Genomic DNA, 16548 nt, shown 5'->3' on the forward strand with positions numbered 1-16548 from the left:
GCTTATACATATTTCTTAGGTGAGGAAATATAAAGGACTAGAAGTAGGGGAGTAAAGAGAGAATGGCAACAGATATGGGAGGGTGGGGCATAAATGCAGTTTCAAAAAAGTGGGGTTTTAGCCTGGATTTAATCACCATGGGAGATGGGACCCGATGCACTGAGTCAGGCAGGATGTTCCAGGCAGAAGGCACAGCAAGGCAGAAGGGGCAGAGTTGGGAGTTGGCAGTAGAGGAGAAGGGCATCGACAAGAGAGACTCACCTGATGAATGGAGCTTCTGGGGTGGAGTATGGGGAGAGACAAGGGAGGAGAGATACTGAGGAGCTGCAGAATAAATACACTTGTAGATCAGTAAAAGGAGTTTACATAGTAATATAGTAAATGATGACAGATAAAGATCTGAATGATCCATCCAGTATGCCCATAAGTTATACCCATTAAAAAATACATGATTAAATTAACTTGTCTCTTCTTTGATATTTCTGGGTCATAGACTGTAAAGTCTGGTATTGACCTAGGATTTGAATCCATAACTTCAGGGTATTGAGGCTGTAATTAACCATATGCGGAGACGGACAGAGAGATAGTGAAGCGATTTGAGGAGAGGGGTAACATGAGCATAACAATACTGGTGGAATACGAGGTGCACAGTACAATTCTGAACAGATTGAAGGGGGAGAGAGATGGTTTAGCAGGAGACCTGTGAGAAGTACATTGCAGTGACAAGAGCTTGCTTTTCCAGGACCACTTTTGCAGCAAGAGAACCATTTTCTTTGTGCATTTTTTTAAAGGAGTTACCATTGTTTCCCGTAATATCCAAGTTTTCAGTTATCCAACAGGTTGGTCCTGTTTACGATGGATAATCAAGACTGTACTGTACTTTTCCTTTTCCTAGTTTCTTTTTTTCTACCAGATTGTATCTTTAACAAGTTAATATGCATTGATTTCTGATTGTATGTACCTCTCCCCTTGCTAGAAACATCCAGAATATGCAATATTTTCTGGACTTTAAATAACACACGTTAGAGCTAGATCTGATAGCATCAAGCCATCCATTAAAGAAAGGATTCTATGCCCTTTACGCTCAAGCATAAATAAGAAAGAGAGAACAAGTGAAAATAGATTACAATTATCTTATTCATGAAAGTTAACATGAAGCTAAGGTAGCAGCAGAACATTTAGAAATAAAATAACCCAAATGTTAATTCTTGGAACATATCTGCGTGGAAAGTAACTCATAATGTATTTTGAAGGCCACTATCTTTCTCCATGAAATGTAGAAAAATGTATTTTAATCTATCCATAGTGAGATCTAAAGCACTGTTTAATCGGCTAAGCAGCAGATGAGCAGATTAGACTCAACAAGTAATCAGCTTCCAGCTGATAAATGAGTTGGTGGATGGCTGTGAGCTTATCCCCACAGCGAGCATGTTAGAAAACAAATGGTTTAATTTTGCTTTGCCATTTTTAATTTGCATTTGGGCACAGACAGTTGTTTTATACAAGACTGAGTACAAGCTTCTGTCAGTTTTCCGCCGCTGTGACTGGTTTGAAACCTTTTCTCTTACCACCCTCTAGTGTCCTGAAAGCAATGTAGCAAATGCAAGAAAGTCCAAAGATATGACTTATCCAACTCAAATATGTTCATGTTAAACAATAGAATCTTAAAATAAGGATAAGTGTGGATGGACACTTCCAGATGTATGGTTTCCTTCTTTGTTATAACCAAGCTTCGATATCAATGATCATTATCTGAATTTCTGGATAATAAGTGCATCAATTAACTTTGGAAATGAGTTTTCCCTCTTTTTTTTTTAATACACAACTTTTTATTTATAATACAAATTCAGTTTTTACAATCAAACATTGTTCCGGTAATGCTAAAACTAGAGCCACTGCTTTTTGCATTGCAGGTATTAAGCTATGAAATGAATTGGTGGGACAGTTACGGCTGTGTTCTGATCGGTTATGATTTAAAAGATTATTGAAAACGCAATTGTTTGTTATAGCATTTTTGTGAAATGTCTAAGGTTCTCAGTGGCACAGTTGGTTATTTTAAGAGTAGTTGTTTTTAGAATTTTTCTTGGTTATGTTTATTCCTGGTTTTTTTATATTTGTATTTTGTAAACCACCTAGTTTTAGACGGTACATAAATTTTAAAATAAATAAAGTTAATCTTAAACAGTAATAAAATTGACAGCATGTCGGCACTAATATTTTTTTTTAATGAAATGATATGTTATCAAACAAAAAGGTGGGGAGGGGGAGAGTTATTCAGAAGCAGGGAGAATGAGAAACAATGTAAAAGAAAAATCTAAGGATTAATCTGACAAACAACCTAAAAAGCAACCCAATTCTCCCGATTACACTCAGCACTATTACTTTAACCGTGCGTGCTAGCCACTACCGCCTCCTTTTAAGCAGGCTGTAGTTTTTCGGCTAGCGTGCACTATAGCACGCGCTAATCTTGTGCGTGTGCTAAAAACACTAGCGTACCTTAGTAAAAGGAGCCCATAATTTCTGGTCATAACAGCACAATTGGTCAGGTTCAAAGAACAAACACCTAACTGCAGAAATTATTAAGGATGTGCAGTTGATTTTACCCCAAAATGACCTGGAATTTCAGTGGGGGGAGAGTTCTATTGGAAAGCATGCACACTCTCTTTAAGAGTAAACGCTATTGGATATATACCATCCGGTCCAGGTGATTTATTACTCTTTGTCATTTTGGCTCGGTATGTCTTCCAGGTTCACCAAGACTTCTTTCAGTATCTCTGCATCATCATCCTTGAAAATAATTTCTAGTTCTGGCAGATCTCTTACATCTTCTTCCGTAAAGACTGAAGCAAAGAATTCATTCAGTCTCTCCACTATGGCCTTTACCTCCCTCAGCACCCCTTTTACTCCTTGATGATCTAATGGTCCCATGGATTCCCTGACAGGCTTTCTGCTTCTGATCTAGCTGAAAAAGTTGTTACTGTGAGATTTTGCCTCTTTGGCAAGTTCACGAGAATGGTCTGAAATGTTTGGTAAAAAAAAAAAAAAAAAAAGCACATGTTAAACAATGTAGTCTCCTTTGAGGGCTATATACCTTTTGAGGACTGTTTGTGCATGCTCACTTGCATGTTACTGATTTTTTAAAAATTATTTTGTGAGGTGTATCATGGGCAGAGAGTGGGCATGGAAGCATGAAACAGCTAGTATGTTGTAGGCATGTCCCTTGTGTCTCACCTTTTGTAGGCCTGATGCCTGATTAGGCCAGAAACGATCTTTTCTGTTGCAAGGAGGCAGTCCAAAATGTAAAGTCTCTTAGCCAGACTCAACAGCGGCCCTGTTTCGCCAACACCTATCTCAAGAGTCCTGGCCACTATACTCCTTACAGAACACAAACATTAGAGCAAAACCAAGAAAAAAATGAAGGAAAATATCACCAGTGGTGAGCCTTATGAGACATTTTCTTTCATATTTATTTTCTTGGTCCACCAGCTTTTAAAAAGACTGGGAAGAGGACCCATGCAATTTTTAGTGAGAAGGCACTTTCATTCCTTTTCCTTCATGTAAACCATGAGGAAAAGGATGTGAAACGTGTATCAAAGCTGCCTTCGTGTCCTAGATGAGGAAATGTGCTTCAATAAATCTGATATTTTAATATGATATCTCAGGGGTCTACAATTCCAGTCCTGGAGGACTGAAAACGGATCTGGTTTACAAGGTAACCTAGCTATACAAATTAACCAATGTCTTATATCAAATGTGCACAAGTATCTCTCTGATTATGCAAAAAAAAAAAAAAAAGTGTTTGCAAACCAAGCGATTGTACTCTACAGGGCTGAAGGTAGGAGCATTCAAGGTGAGCGCTAACAATTCTTGCAATGCCAAAACTAATATTTGGGGGTACCTGGGGCACCACTTGTATTATAAGGGTCCTAACAGCATAATGCAGTATTTCTTCCGCTCCCCAAAAAGCAGCACCAGAACTATCCTAACAACTATGATGCCCAAGGCAATGTCCCAGTCACTCAGTTCTAAGAAGTTCAGGCCCTTTATTACTGCTTGGATTCCTTACAAGCCCATTATACCAAATCAGACCTACAGCTGAGGTTAATTTTACAGGATTATCAGCACTAATGATTCTGTGAACCGTTCAATCATTCATTTAATTCACAGCAATGAAAAACTCCATCCCTCCTGCAGATCCCAGAGATATATTGCACAACATACTCATATGTTGTTTTTGTGTCTCAGGTTGAAGCTACATTTTGGTCCACTAAATAACATTTTTAATAAGTCATCCCTGATATTTACAAAGAATATTTATATTTATATTGAGTATACAGTTTAGACACAAAGACAGGTCATTCATTGTCTTATCAAATTCCCTTCTGGGACATACATGGTATGATGTGGCATTTTAACAGAAATTCATAACATCTAGGGATCTTCATCGCAAGACAAATAGCATAATCCTAGAGGTATAAATACAGACTTAAATGTGAATAAAAGCTACAAGGCTTTTTCCTCTCTCTCTCATCCCCTTCCTCTCTCCATCACTCAATAGGAGCAATCGTCAACACGACTTTTGCCTCGATCGCAAATAAGTCTCAGATCAACAATCCAATTTGTTAAAGCTTTCCCAAGCACGGTTGTTAGCAGTCCTTTAATAACCCTTGCAATGATGTGTGGGAATTGATTGATCCATTGTGAGGACGGTACCAGAATTCCTCCAGAAATAAATAATTTCAGCAACAGTCAGGTTAGGGATGTTGTCAAATGATGTGATAATTAAACACCAATAGTATGCATTTATTTATTTATTTTAGGTATTCTCTTTATTACAAATGCACCCAAGGCAAGGTACAGCATTAAAAAAGACAGAATTTCAGAGAGAATAATAAAATGTTACAAATATACAATTATAAGACCATGAGCCAGACAAGGTTATAAAGGTAAAGAAAAACTCTTTATTAAACAACTGTACCACACTACCTAACCCAGTTGTCTCAAACTCGTGGCCCAGGGGCCACATGCAGCCCGCCAGGTACTATTTTGAGGCCCTCGATATGTTTAACATAATCACAAAAGTAAAATTAAACAGTTTCTTGATCATACGTCTTTATAGCTATAAACAGTGGTGTACCAAGGGAGGGACGGGGGGGGAGGTCCGTCCCGGGTGCACGGCTTGGGGGGGTGCCAGCTCTGCTCCGGAAGAAGTAAGTTACATCTGAGGGGGTGGACCCGTCAGACGCAGTCATTGTGAGACTTTGCCACAACTTCCTGCGTCTGCCGGGTCCACCCCCTCCGACGTAACTTACTTCTTCCGGAGCAGAGCCAGCAGACGAGTCATCACGGGACCTTCCAGCATACGGCTGCTGAGTCCGCTCCAGAGCAAGTACGTCGGAGTGGGGTGGACTGGCAGCCGGCAGCTACAGTCATCGTGGGACCTTACTGCATGAAGGGAGAGAAAGGAGCAGGATTGCTGGAATGGAAGAGTGGTGGAGGGAAAGAAAGGGGGCAGGGTGGTATGGAAGGGTGGTGCTGATGGAATTGATGTACAGAGAAAGGGGAGAAACATAAGGGGGAAGGATATTTGAGGGAAAAAAGGGGGAAGATGCTGATTGAAGAGGGGTGGATGGCGAGAGAAAGGACACACATTAGATGGTAGTGGAGAGCCTATGCTGGATGGAAGTGCAGATGGGAGAGATAAGAGAGCAAATGCAGGAAGGAAATGGGAGGAGAGAAAGAGGGGAGCAGACGCTGGATGGAAGTGGACATAGAGAGGAGAAGGTACTAGATGGAAGGATTGGAGAAAGAGGGTACATGATGGAAGGAGGGGATAAATAAAAGGAGGGCACATGATGGGGAGAAAAGGATTGAGTTAGGGAAACAATGGAAGAGTGAGGGAAAGAGGTGGCAAGCTTTAGGTAGACAGTAAAAAAGGACATTGATGAGAGGGTAGTAAGAACGTAATCTAGACAGATGCAGAAAATAAATTGAAAAGGAAAATGAGGGAAGAAAGGGAAAGGGATTGCAGAGGAAAGGGAAGAGGGAAGGAGAGAAGAGACATGCCAGACCAATGGGGGTGAAAGGAGAGATGGAAGGGGGAAACATACAGTTGCCTGGCAACTAAAATTCAATGCAAAGAAATGCAGAGTAATGCATTTGGGGATTAATAATAGGAAGGAACCGTATATGCTGGGAGGAGAGAAGCTGATATGCACGGACGGGGAGAGGGATCTTGGGGTGATAGTGTCCGAAGATCTAAAGGCGAAAAAACAGTGTGACAAGGCAGTGGCTGCTGCCAGAAGGATGCTGGGCTGTATAAAGAGAGGCGTGGTCAGTAGAAGGAAGAAGCTGTTGATGCCCCTGTACAGGTCATTGGTGAGGCCCCACTTGGAGTATTGTGTTCAGTTTTGGAGACCGTATCTGGCGAAAGACGTAAGAAGACTTGAGGCGGTCCAGAGGAGGGCGACGAAAATGAAAGGAGGCTTGCGCCAGAAGACGTATGAGGAGAGACTGGAAGCCCTGAATATGTATACCCTAGAGGAAAGGAGAGACAGGGGAGATATGATTCAGACGTTCAAATACTTGAAGGGTATTAACGTAGAACAAAATCTTTTCCAGAGAAAGGAAAATGGTAAAACCAGAGGACATAATTTGAGGTTGAGGGGTGGTAGATTCAGGGGCAATGTTAGGAAATTCTACTTTATGGAGAGGGTAGTGGATGCCTGGAATGCGCTCCCGAGAGAGGTGGTGGAGAGTAAAACTGACTGAGTTCAAAGAAGCGTGGGATGAACACAGAAGATTTAGAATCAGAAAATAATATTAAATATTGAACTAGGCCAGTTACTGAGCAGACTTGCACGGTCTGTGTCTGTGTATGGCCATTTGGTGGAGGATGGGCAGGGGAGGGCTTCAATGGCTGGGAGGGTGTAGATGGGCTGGAGTAAGTCTTAACAGAGATTTTGGCAGTTGGAACCCAAGCACAGTACCGGGTAAAGCTTTGGATTCTTGCCCAGAAATAGCTAAGAAGAAAAATTAAAATAAAATAAAAAAATTTAAATTGAATCAGGTTGGGCAGACTGGATGGACCATTCGGGTCTTTATCTGCCGTCATCTACTATGTTACTATGTTACAGTTTCTGTAAAGTGGCCACGTCGTATAGAGTTACACAGTTTTGAGGGATTGTGCCCTGAGGAAACCCGGATAGGGTGAAACATGTTGGCAGTACTCTGTCCCTCTTGGCTGAACCACCCAAGATAAGTGTAACAAATTTTACTAACTATTTATTGAATGAACACACGAGCAAACTATAGCATTGCACAAAAAAAATCTCTAAAAATTAATGACCCGATGACGATAGGGGGCGTAAAGCCAGTTGCTATGAGATATTATTGAGCATCTGGTGGCACCTCTGAGGGCCTGAAGGAAGCTTATTGAACAGTTTGGATATAGAAGATTTCGTGGGGAGGGTTATAGTGAAACCCTCTCTTTAGGTTGTCACAGTTTCTGGAAGGGGCATAGAAGGAGAGAAGATGCCATATAGGGGAAGAGAGACCGCAGACAGTAGATGGAAGGAAGAGAGTTACAAGACGATGAGGAAAGCAGAAACCACAGAAGACAAAGGTAGAAAAAAAAATTATATTTATTTATTGCTTTAGGAGACATGTGTCACTGTATGCAGAGTCCAGCTTCTTACTGGTTCAATTTAACCTTTGTCTATGTATTTCTAGTTTATCCCCCTTTTTACAAAACTGTGGAGCGTTTTTTAGCGCCAGCTGTGGTGGTAGCAGCTCTGATGCTCAGAATTCTATGAGCGTCAGAGCTGTTACCACCGTGGCTAAAATCCACACTACAGTTTTGTAAAAGAGGGAGGGGTTAGTTTGTGATTACATATTCCATACTAGGCGAAGGTGTTTTCTGTGTTCTGTGTGTTCGAAAGACATGTTTTTTTGTTAGGCTTGACTGCAGGATTGATCTGTACTAGTCTGGCTTGTTTACTTTTACAATGGATGTATTGATGTTGTACTGCTCACTGCAGTATGTAAGATGCTGCCTTTTCCTAGGTACTCATGTGTGACATGTGGCTTGTAACTAAAAATCATGTTTTTCGTTCAGATGGGGGGGTGTCAAAAATGATGGGCCCTGGGTGTCACATATGCTAGGTACACCACTGGTTATAAATTACAATATTATTATTAAGACTTAGCTAAAAGGAAAGATTTATAAATTATTTACCGCATGCAAAATTGTCATTTCTTTAATAAGACATTAACTATTTTTTCTGAGGCCCTCCAAGTACCTACAAATCCAAAATGTGGCCCTGCAAAGGGTTTCAGTTTGAGATTACTGTCCTAACCTGATATTCCATAATTCATATTTTCCTATGGCATCTGAATTTCTTTTAGCTATATTTTCCTTCAGCAATTAGAGCACACAACAGACATACAACAAAAATAATCCATCAACAAAATAATAAAGGAGACAGTGCTGACTGCAGTACATAGCTATATGTCCATGTCATCCCTCAAAATATACACTACAGACGTCAATCATGTCCAAGTCTACTGAGATCCAAGACTTGAGCAGAAAGCAACAAATGATTGAATCATAGGGAGATTTGTTGCAACCAGCTATTTCTATAAATCCTATTGTAGGTTTTTTAAAGCGTATTTGCTCTTAAAGGAATAATGCAGAAATGTACATTATTTTGAGTTAAGTGAACAGTTAACAAATAGGCCCCATTGAGAATAATGGGGTTTGCATGTCTTAATACATGGATTAAGCTACATTAATATGCAAATTCAGATTAGTAAATGAGTCTATACTATATACATATATTTAAATGGCAATTTTTTGCATGAGAAACTTTTGCATTGAATGGATAGCAATCCTGATATCTAACAACAACAACAAAAAAATCAAAGTAATTCTTTTGTGGTATTTCCCAGAAGATTTGATCTTGTTTGCTTTTGTGTTTAATTTAATATTACAGTATTATGAATAACAGAGGACACCTCCAAGTGAAAGCTGATGTATCCTGGAGGAGGATTCTACATGATACAGAAGTATGCTGATTTAAATAATTATTCCATATCCTTATAAATCTTTTTTTAAATGAAAGGTACAATAAGGGGAAATGACTGGTCAATTTATTTATTGGGGGTGGGTGGAAATTTCCAGGAATACAGCTGGCTGCTTCTCTGTTGAGAGGTAGTGACTCGAACTCTATGAAGTATAATATGAGCACCTGTAGTAAAAAAAATCATTCTGGCTGAAATGATGGACAGAGGCAGGTCTAAAAGATAAGTTTAAAGTAAAATACACCTCATCTAAGAGCTCAAGTTGATGTGCACTTTTTAATGGACTCTACACTGCAAACTAACTCCATCAAAACACACTAGAGATCCACCTCTTCTGGCAGTTATTTTTTGTTTAGTTCACATCCAGTAATCGTATTTTCTTAAGTTTTGCCAGGGGCACAGGTGGAAGAAATTCTGTTTTCTGGGCTGGATTCTGCAATAGGTGCTGGTATAACATAACATCGTACTTCTTGACCGCATAACCACAAGTTCTACATGGTTTACATAAGATTAAACTAAAGACAATTTGATAATGACAGAAAAATTATTTGACCAAGTATTTTGAAAAGAGATGAGTTTTCAATTGGGTTCTGAAATCTTTATAAGAACAAGCTCCAAGCAATAGCAATTGAAATTCTCTATCATAGGAAGCCGCCTAGAATGCTAAAGTATGGTCAAAACATTTCTTGCTTTTACAACCCTGTACTGATGGAAAAGTAAACAGGGCATGGGATGTTGTACTATATTTATACGATGGTAAAGAAAATCTATTAGCCATGCAAGATGGAGCGTACTTATAGATAACCTTATAGCAAAAACAACCCAGCTTAAACAAAACACGAGCCTTAATTGGTAGTCAATGCAACTCACAATAAAATAGAGTTACATGGTCATATTTTTAAGACCGTAGATCATTCTAACCGCTGTATTCTGAATCAGTGTAAGTCTGACCATGTCTTTCTTGGAAATTAATACGTATACAATATTACAATAATCCAAAAGACTCAGTAACAAAGATTGTACCAGAAGTTTAAAAACAGAGAACTCAAAATAGGGTCTAATGGTACGCAATTTCCATAACGTGTAATAACCCTTATGTACCACAGCATCTATCTGTTTTTTCATGATCAGATGCTGATCCAAAATGACTCCCAATATTTTAATTGTTGGTTGAATTGTGTATAATGTAAAATTTATACTAATGATGGCTCATGAATGATCTTATGTGGTGACAAGACAAAAAACTTCGTCTTATCAGGGTTAAGCTTGAGTTTGAAATCCTGCATCCAAGAGTTCATCAATTTCAACACAGATTCAATTTTGTGAGAAATATGGGATAGAACTGTTCCACAAGGTATAATAATTGTAATATCGTCAGCATAGCTGAACAGTTCTATACCCAGATTACTCAAGCTATAACCCAAGGAAGATAATTATACATTAAATAATGTAGGAGAAAGTGGGGAACCCTGAGGTACGCCACTCAGGTTTTTCCAATTAAAGGAAAACTGATTGTTAAACTTAACCTGATAGTGTCTGGATTCCAAGAACCCTTTAAACCACAGGAGAACATTGCCCTGTACACTGAAAGCATCCAAACAAGCTAATAATTTGGGATGATCTACCAAATCGAAGGCACTGCTTAAGTCAAACTGAAGCACCAATGCACTTGCTCAGTAGGCTATTTAGATGGTCTAATATAGATAACACTGTCTCAGTACTGAAATTGGTATCAGCCGGTGCCTCCAAAACCATTGCCAGTTGTGTGTCAATCATGTACTGGTGCCAGTTGTCGAATCGCAGCCACATGTAAAGTAGATGCCGGAAATGTAGGCTAGGATTTTAATGACTTACATTTCCGGTGCCTACTTTACACCAGAATTGCATCCACATGGACTTCTACTGGCGCCTATAGTAACTTCCAACACAAGCCACACCCACATTGTCTGTAGGCACTGGTAGGCGCCTCAGTGGATGGCACATCGACGGCCTGTTCTGTAGGTGCCTACAGGTTCCTACATGTTTTTAAATTAGTTTATGATTGATTTTAAATTATTCGGTCAATTACCGTGTCATTTATTAACAATTAAACCAATTAAGTTAGGCAGCGGTAGGATGCCTACTGCCACCTAACTTTCAGCATCCCTATGAGAATCAGGGCCTTAGTGCTTGATTTTATACTAAAAAGTAAAAACAATCAGTGGTGTAGCAAGGGTGAGAAGTGACTGGGGTGGTGGCACCCCTGCCCTCTTCTCTGCACCCCACCCCATCCGCTCCTTCCCTGCCCCATCCTGCCACATGCATACTCCCCTTCCTTTCTCCTGAACCCCTTTTAATGTTCAACGCATGAGCAGCAACCCCAACCTGCTGTTTTGGGTCCAGGAAGTGATGTCAGAAGAAGACCCAATGCTGGCATGAGCAACAGGTTGGTGTTGCCACTCACGCCACAAATGTTAAAAAGGTATGGGGGAAGGGAAACGACACACACGTGCATGGTAGTGGGGTGCAGGGAAGGAGGGGCATAGAGGAGGACCGGTGCTGGTGCCTCTATCAAGAGGGCACCCACTGCAGACCGCCCCCTCCCCCCTTACTACATCACTGAAAACAATACTTCCTAGGATAAAATTAATAGATTTTATACTAAGACAACTAAGCAGAGGAGGAGTAGCCCAAGTCCCGCTCATCTGTCGTGCACATAAGCTCTTCACTCCCTAATCTGTACCGTTCCCTCAGGTTTTTGCAGCCCAAATGCATGACCTTGTATTTTTTAGCATTAAATTTTAGCTGCCAAATTTCAGACCATTCTTTAAGCTTCACCATGTCTTTCTTCATGTTATTCACGCCATCCAGCGTGTCTACTCTATTGCAGATTTTGGTATCATCCACAAAGAGGCAACTCTTACCCGACAACCCTTCAGCAATATCATTTATAAAAATGTTAAAAAGAGGGGGGCGCTAGAGAGCCCGAACAAGATGGTGGCTTAGGTCCCGAGCTCCCGCTAGCGATCCCGATACACAGCACAAAATCAACAACTTTACTCGATTGCAAACTGCTGCATTTGCAACGAAACGATGCCTCAGCCTAAACAGGGTAAAATTGAGGCTGCCTTTGCCGGCACTTCGGGTGTAAAAAGGCCTAAACAGGACCCACCGACGCCTACAAAGGGAGATGCGGCCCGACCACGTGGCGATCCTGACCTGACCGTCTCAGAGCAATTACAACTCATATCGAATATGATGTCAGAGAGTAAAGATGACATTAAAGATATCAAGCACGAAATAATTAATTTGACTGAGCGGTTTTCGGCTATGGATACCAGATTGCTCGTTCTGGAACGCAAAACCCAGGTCATAGAAGAAGTCGCCACTAATCAAAAGATGGATCGCCGAGCTGTGCGCGCGCTGGAGAGCCTGCTGGAAGACCTTGGGAATCGTGGTAGGAGACAGAACCTTCGGGTCAACGGTTTACATGAAGGTACGGAAGGGTCGGATGCATGCAAATTCTTTGAAGACTGGCTTCCCAAGGTACTCTCCCTTAAGTTTGATCGGGCTTTAGAGGTGGAGAGAGCCCACAGAGTACCGACTAAGATGCCCTCGGGCTCCCAGCGTGCACGCCCGATGGTTTTAAAACTGCTGCGTTTTCCGCATGTTGCCATGATCCTAGACAAAATGCGATCTATAAAGAAAGTGGAATGGCAAGGTCAGTCGATATATATCTCAGCGGATTACACCAAAGACACGGCAGAGAGGCGCCGAAAATTCTTAGCCATGCGCCCTCGTCTGCGTGCGTTGGAGGCCCGTTATGGGCTTTTGGCTCCTGCACGCTTTAAAATTACTTTTCAAAACAGAACCAAAACTTACACGGATCCGGTCGAAGTGGATAAATTTTTGAAGGAGCAAGAAGAACTTCTACGTATGGATACCTGATACTATTGTTCTGTATAGTCTCTGCCTATGTAACTGCTTAGTGTGACTGCATATAATGATGTATTTGCATGGGCTTAACTGATTGTTCTGTTACATGTTAGCCCAGTTATAGTGGCAGTAGGTGCTGTGTTTCCACAATTGATGTTTACTGTTGTCTCATCATTTTATAAGGGGATCGCTGGGGGGGTGAGAGGACTCTGAGCCTTCATGTTGTTGCTGTGCCTCTTCCCCTCCGCAGGCCTTCGGGTCGCCTTTTGGGCGGGTTGATTACAAGGCTTCTGTCTTGTGGGTGGGTGGGAGTTGTTATGTGTGGGGGAGGGTGGAGGGGTTCTATGTATGTGGGAATGCATGGGGTTTTTCTTTTTCTTTCTATTTTTAGTTTTGGTTCCAAATCTAGACAGTGGAATACGACTTTGACATGTACTTGGCATATGATTCATAGCATCAAAGCCATGCAGATCCTGCTGTTGAGTCTGTTGCGACTCCACATCTGCAGCACAGGCTACGGTTTATTTATGTCTGGTTTTCTTGTGCTTCTCATCTTTGCTTCCCTGATAGTTTCTGATGGCTTCATGTAAGGTATTATCTCTAAACATTAAGGGTCTCAATCATCCTATCAAACGAAAAAAAACATTACTGTACTGCAAACATCTTTCAGCACAGATAGTCTTTCTGCAAGAAACTAAATTGAATTCAATTGAATCAGCTAAACTAAAGCGTGATTGGGTTTCACAGTGTTTCTTTTCCCCTGCAGTAAAATCTAAGGGGGGGGTGGCCATATTATTGTCCAAACGTCTTAATTACTCGGTTATACACTCATCTCATGATTCACAGGGACGCTGGGTTACAGTCACCCTAGAAATTAATACAGTCCGATATACTTTCTTCACTGTATATGGTCCTAATATACCTGACTCTGACTTTTTTAATTCTTTAGCTAAAGAACTAGCCACAATATCCACTGACCACTATATTATAGGTGGGGACTGGAATATAGTACTTGATGCTCATCTAGATAGGAGATCCCAATCTACTTACCGTCCTCCTCCTACGGTTTCTATCCTCAAACACATTATCTACTCATATGGATTAAGGGATGTTTGGCGCCTTTATCATCCAAAGGATCTTGAATATACTTTTTGGTCTGCACCCCACGCCTCTGCCATGAGACTAGATTATTATCTCTTGTCTCATTCTCTATTGGATAGTGTTCGTTCTTCTTCCATCGTTTCATGCCCACTCTCTGACCATTCGGGTGTCATTGTCTCTTTTTCTTTAACAGCTTCTTCGCCTCCCAAGCCGGTCTGGCGCCTTAATGCGGCCTTACTTTCAGATACAGACTTTATATCCCAGGTTGATACATGGACGACGGAATACTTTACACATAATGATACCCGGGAATTATCATTTCACATTGTATGGGATGCTTATAAAGCATATCTGAGAGGTCGAATTATAGGATATTCAGCGCATTTAAACAAAAAGAGAAAAAGTGAACTCACTAATCTAGACACTCAAATAAAACAATTAGAGACTGAATATCACGTGTCTCCCTCAGCTCCTGCTTTACTTCGGCTGCGCAAGCTTAAATTTCAGTATAACTCCATATTATCAGAACGAGCTGGTGTACTGCTGGTGAAAGAGGGAGCCCTTTATTATGAACATCGTAACAAAGCGGGTAAATTGTTGGCCAATTACCTTAAGCAGAAGAAAAGAGCAGGCCGCATTAGGGCTCTTAAACCAGCGGCATCTATTATCACAAATCCAAATGACATAACAAACTCTTTTAGGTCTTTTTATGAGCACTTATATAATTCGGGTGTAGATCCTTCTGAGGATGATTTTGACGTTTTTTTCAAGGATATGTCTCCTCCTGCTTTACCATCTCAGCTATTAGAAAAGTTAAATAATCAGATAACTGAAGCGGAGATTGGTGAGGCCATTGACGGTTTAAAATCTGGCAAGGCGCCGGGTGGAGATGGGCTCTCCCTGGGATTTTATAAAGTCTTTAGGAAAATTGTGATTCCTAAACTATCCGCCTTATACTCTAATTTTCTGGATAACAACTCAGGTGGAGGTACTTTTGTTGAAGCAGATATAGTAGTTTTCCCCAAACCGGGGCGTGACCCCATGCTTCCAAAAAATTATAGACCCATATCACTACTCAATTATGATTGTAAAATATATGCAAAACTTCTTGCAGACAGACTTGCTACTGTCCTTCCTTTGCTTATACATCCTACTCAATGTGGCTTTGTAAAGGGTAGACTGACAGCAGATAATTCTAGAGTTTTTTGTCATATATTGCAGGCTGCTCGCAATGTTACCACTCCGACATGCGTGATGTCTTTGGACGCAGAAAAAGCTTTTGATTATGTGGAATGGAAATACTTATTTTACACGCTAAGATGGTTTCACCTAGGTCGGGATTTCATAGATATGATCCATATACTTTATACAAATCCTAGGGCCAGATTGAATGTGGATGGTTATCTTTCTTCCTACTTCTCCTTATTTAGGGGAACTAGACAAGGATGTCCTTTGTCGCCCCTCCTATTCAATCTGGCCCTGGAACCCTTGTTGCGCAGACTGGATTCTGACCCAGCCTTCACTGGTATAATGATAGGACCCAATGAAGTGCGTTTATCGGCCTTTGCTGATGATGTACTCTTGTATGTATCCAACCCTACTGAATCATTGCCGGCGATACTCGATCTTCTCTCCAGTTTTGGTCGTCTTTCGGGATATACCATCAACTGGGATAAGACTGAAGTGTTACCTCTGAACATATACTGTACACAAGATATGATTGCACCGTATGGTCTTACGTGGTGCTCCACGACTCTTAAATATTTAGGAATTCAATTTTGCAATACCTGGCAAGATACGGTTGTTCATAATAGCAAACTCCTGATCTCTAAGCTTCACACCATTTGTCAACAGTGGTCCCCTTTGCACTTGACATGGTGGGGTAGATTGGAGACCATACGAATGATGGTGACTCCCCAAATATTATATGTGCTTCAAATGTTACCATTGCCGTTCCCACCTACCTTATTCAAACAGATCGACCGTATCTTGACTAAGTTTTTATGGGCTGGAAAGCCCTCCCGTATAGCTCTGTCCACCCTCAAGAAACCATATTCCCTGGGAGGAGTTAATTTCCCTCAATATAGTCGATATGCTACGGCAGCAATCTTGAGGGGTGCTAGCATATGGACTATATCTCCCACCAGTGCTATTGCACCTTACTGGTACCAGTTAGAGAGAGACCTAGTGTTACCTTATACCTTACATGAAGCCATCTATTCTAAAACTCTTACATGTTTCACCAAATGGGAGGTTTTGCACACCACCCAAAAAGCAGTTCTGGCCTTGGGTTTTACTCTAAAACACCCGATATATACCACTATTTTTTCTAATATTTGGGGTAACCCTAACATTGTTGTTGGATTAAATATGGTGCATTGGACATCTTGGATCAATGCGGGTATATGGTATCTACGAGACATTCTGATCAAGAACACTTTAATGTCCTTC

The 16548-nt window shown here is 40.9% G+C and overlaps 1 protein-coding gene across 1 annotated transcript in view; it reads left to right on the forward strand.

The window, feature by feature from the left end:
- The window catches only part of SLC5A7 (solute carrier family 5 member 7), a 336327-nt gene that overhangs the window by 153062 nt on the left and 166717 nt on the right, over positions 1-16548 (forward strand). The window contains exon 2 of the mRNA XM_033949058.1: positions 8994-9066. The gene's annotated coding sequence lies outside the window, so the exon portion shown is untranslated. The remainder of the gene's footprint in view (positions 1-8993; positions 9067-16548) is intronic.

The sequence above is a fragment of the Geotrypetes seraphini genome, chromosome 6 (genome assembly GCF_902459505.1).
Source record: "Geotrypetes seraphini chromosome 6, aGeoSer1.1, whole genome shotgun sequence".
Lineage (NCBI taxonomy): Eukaryota > Metazoa > Chordata > Amphibia > Gymnophiona > Dermophiidae > Geotrypetes > Geotrypetes seraphini.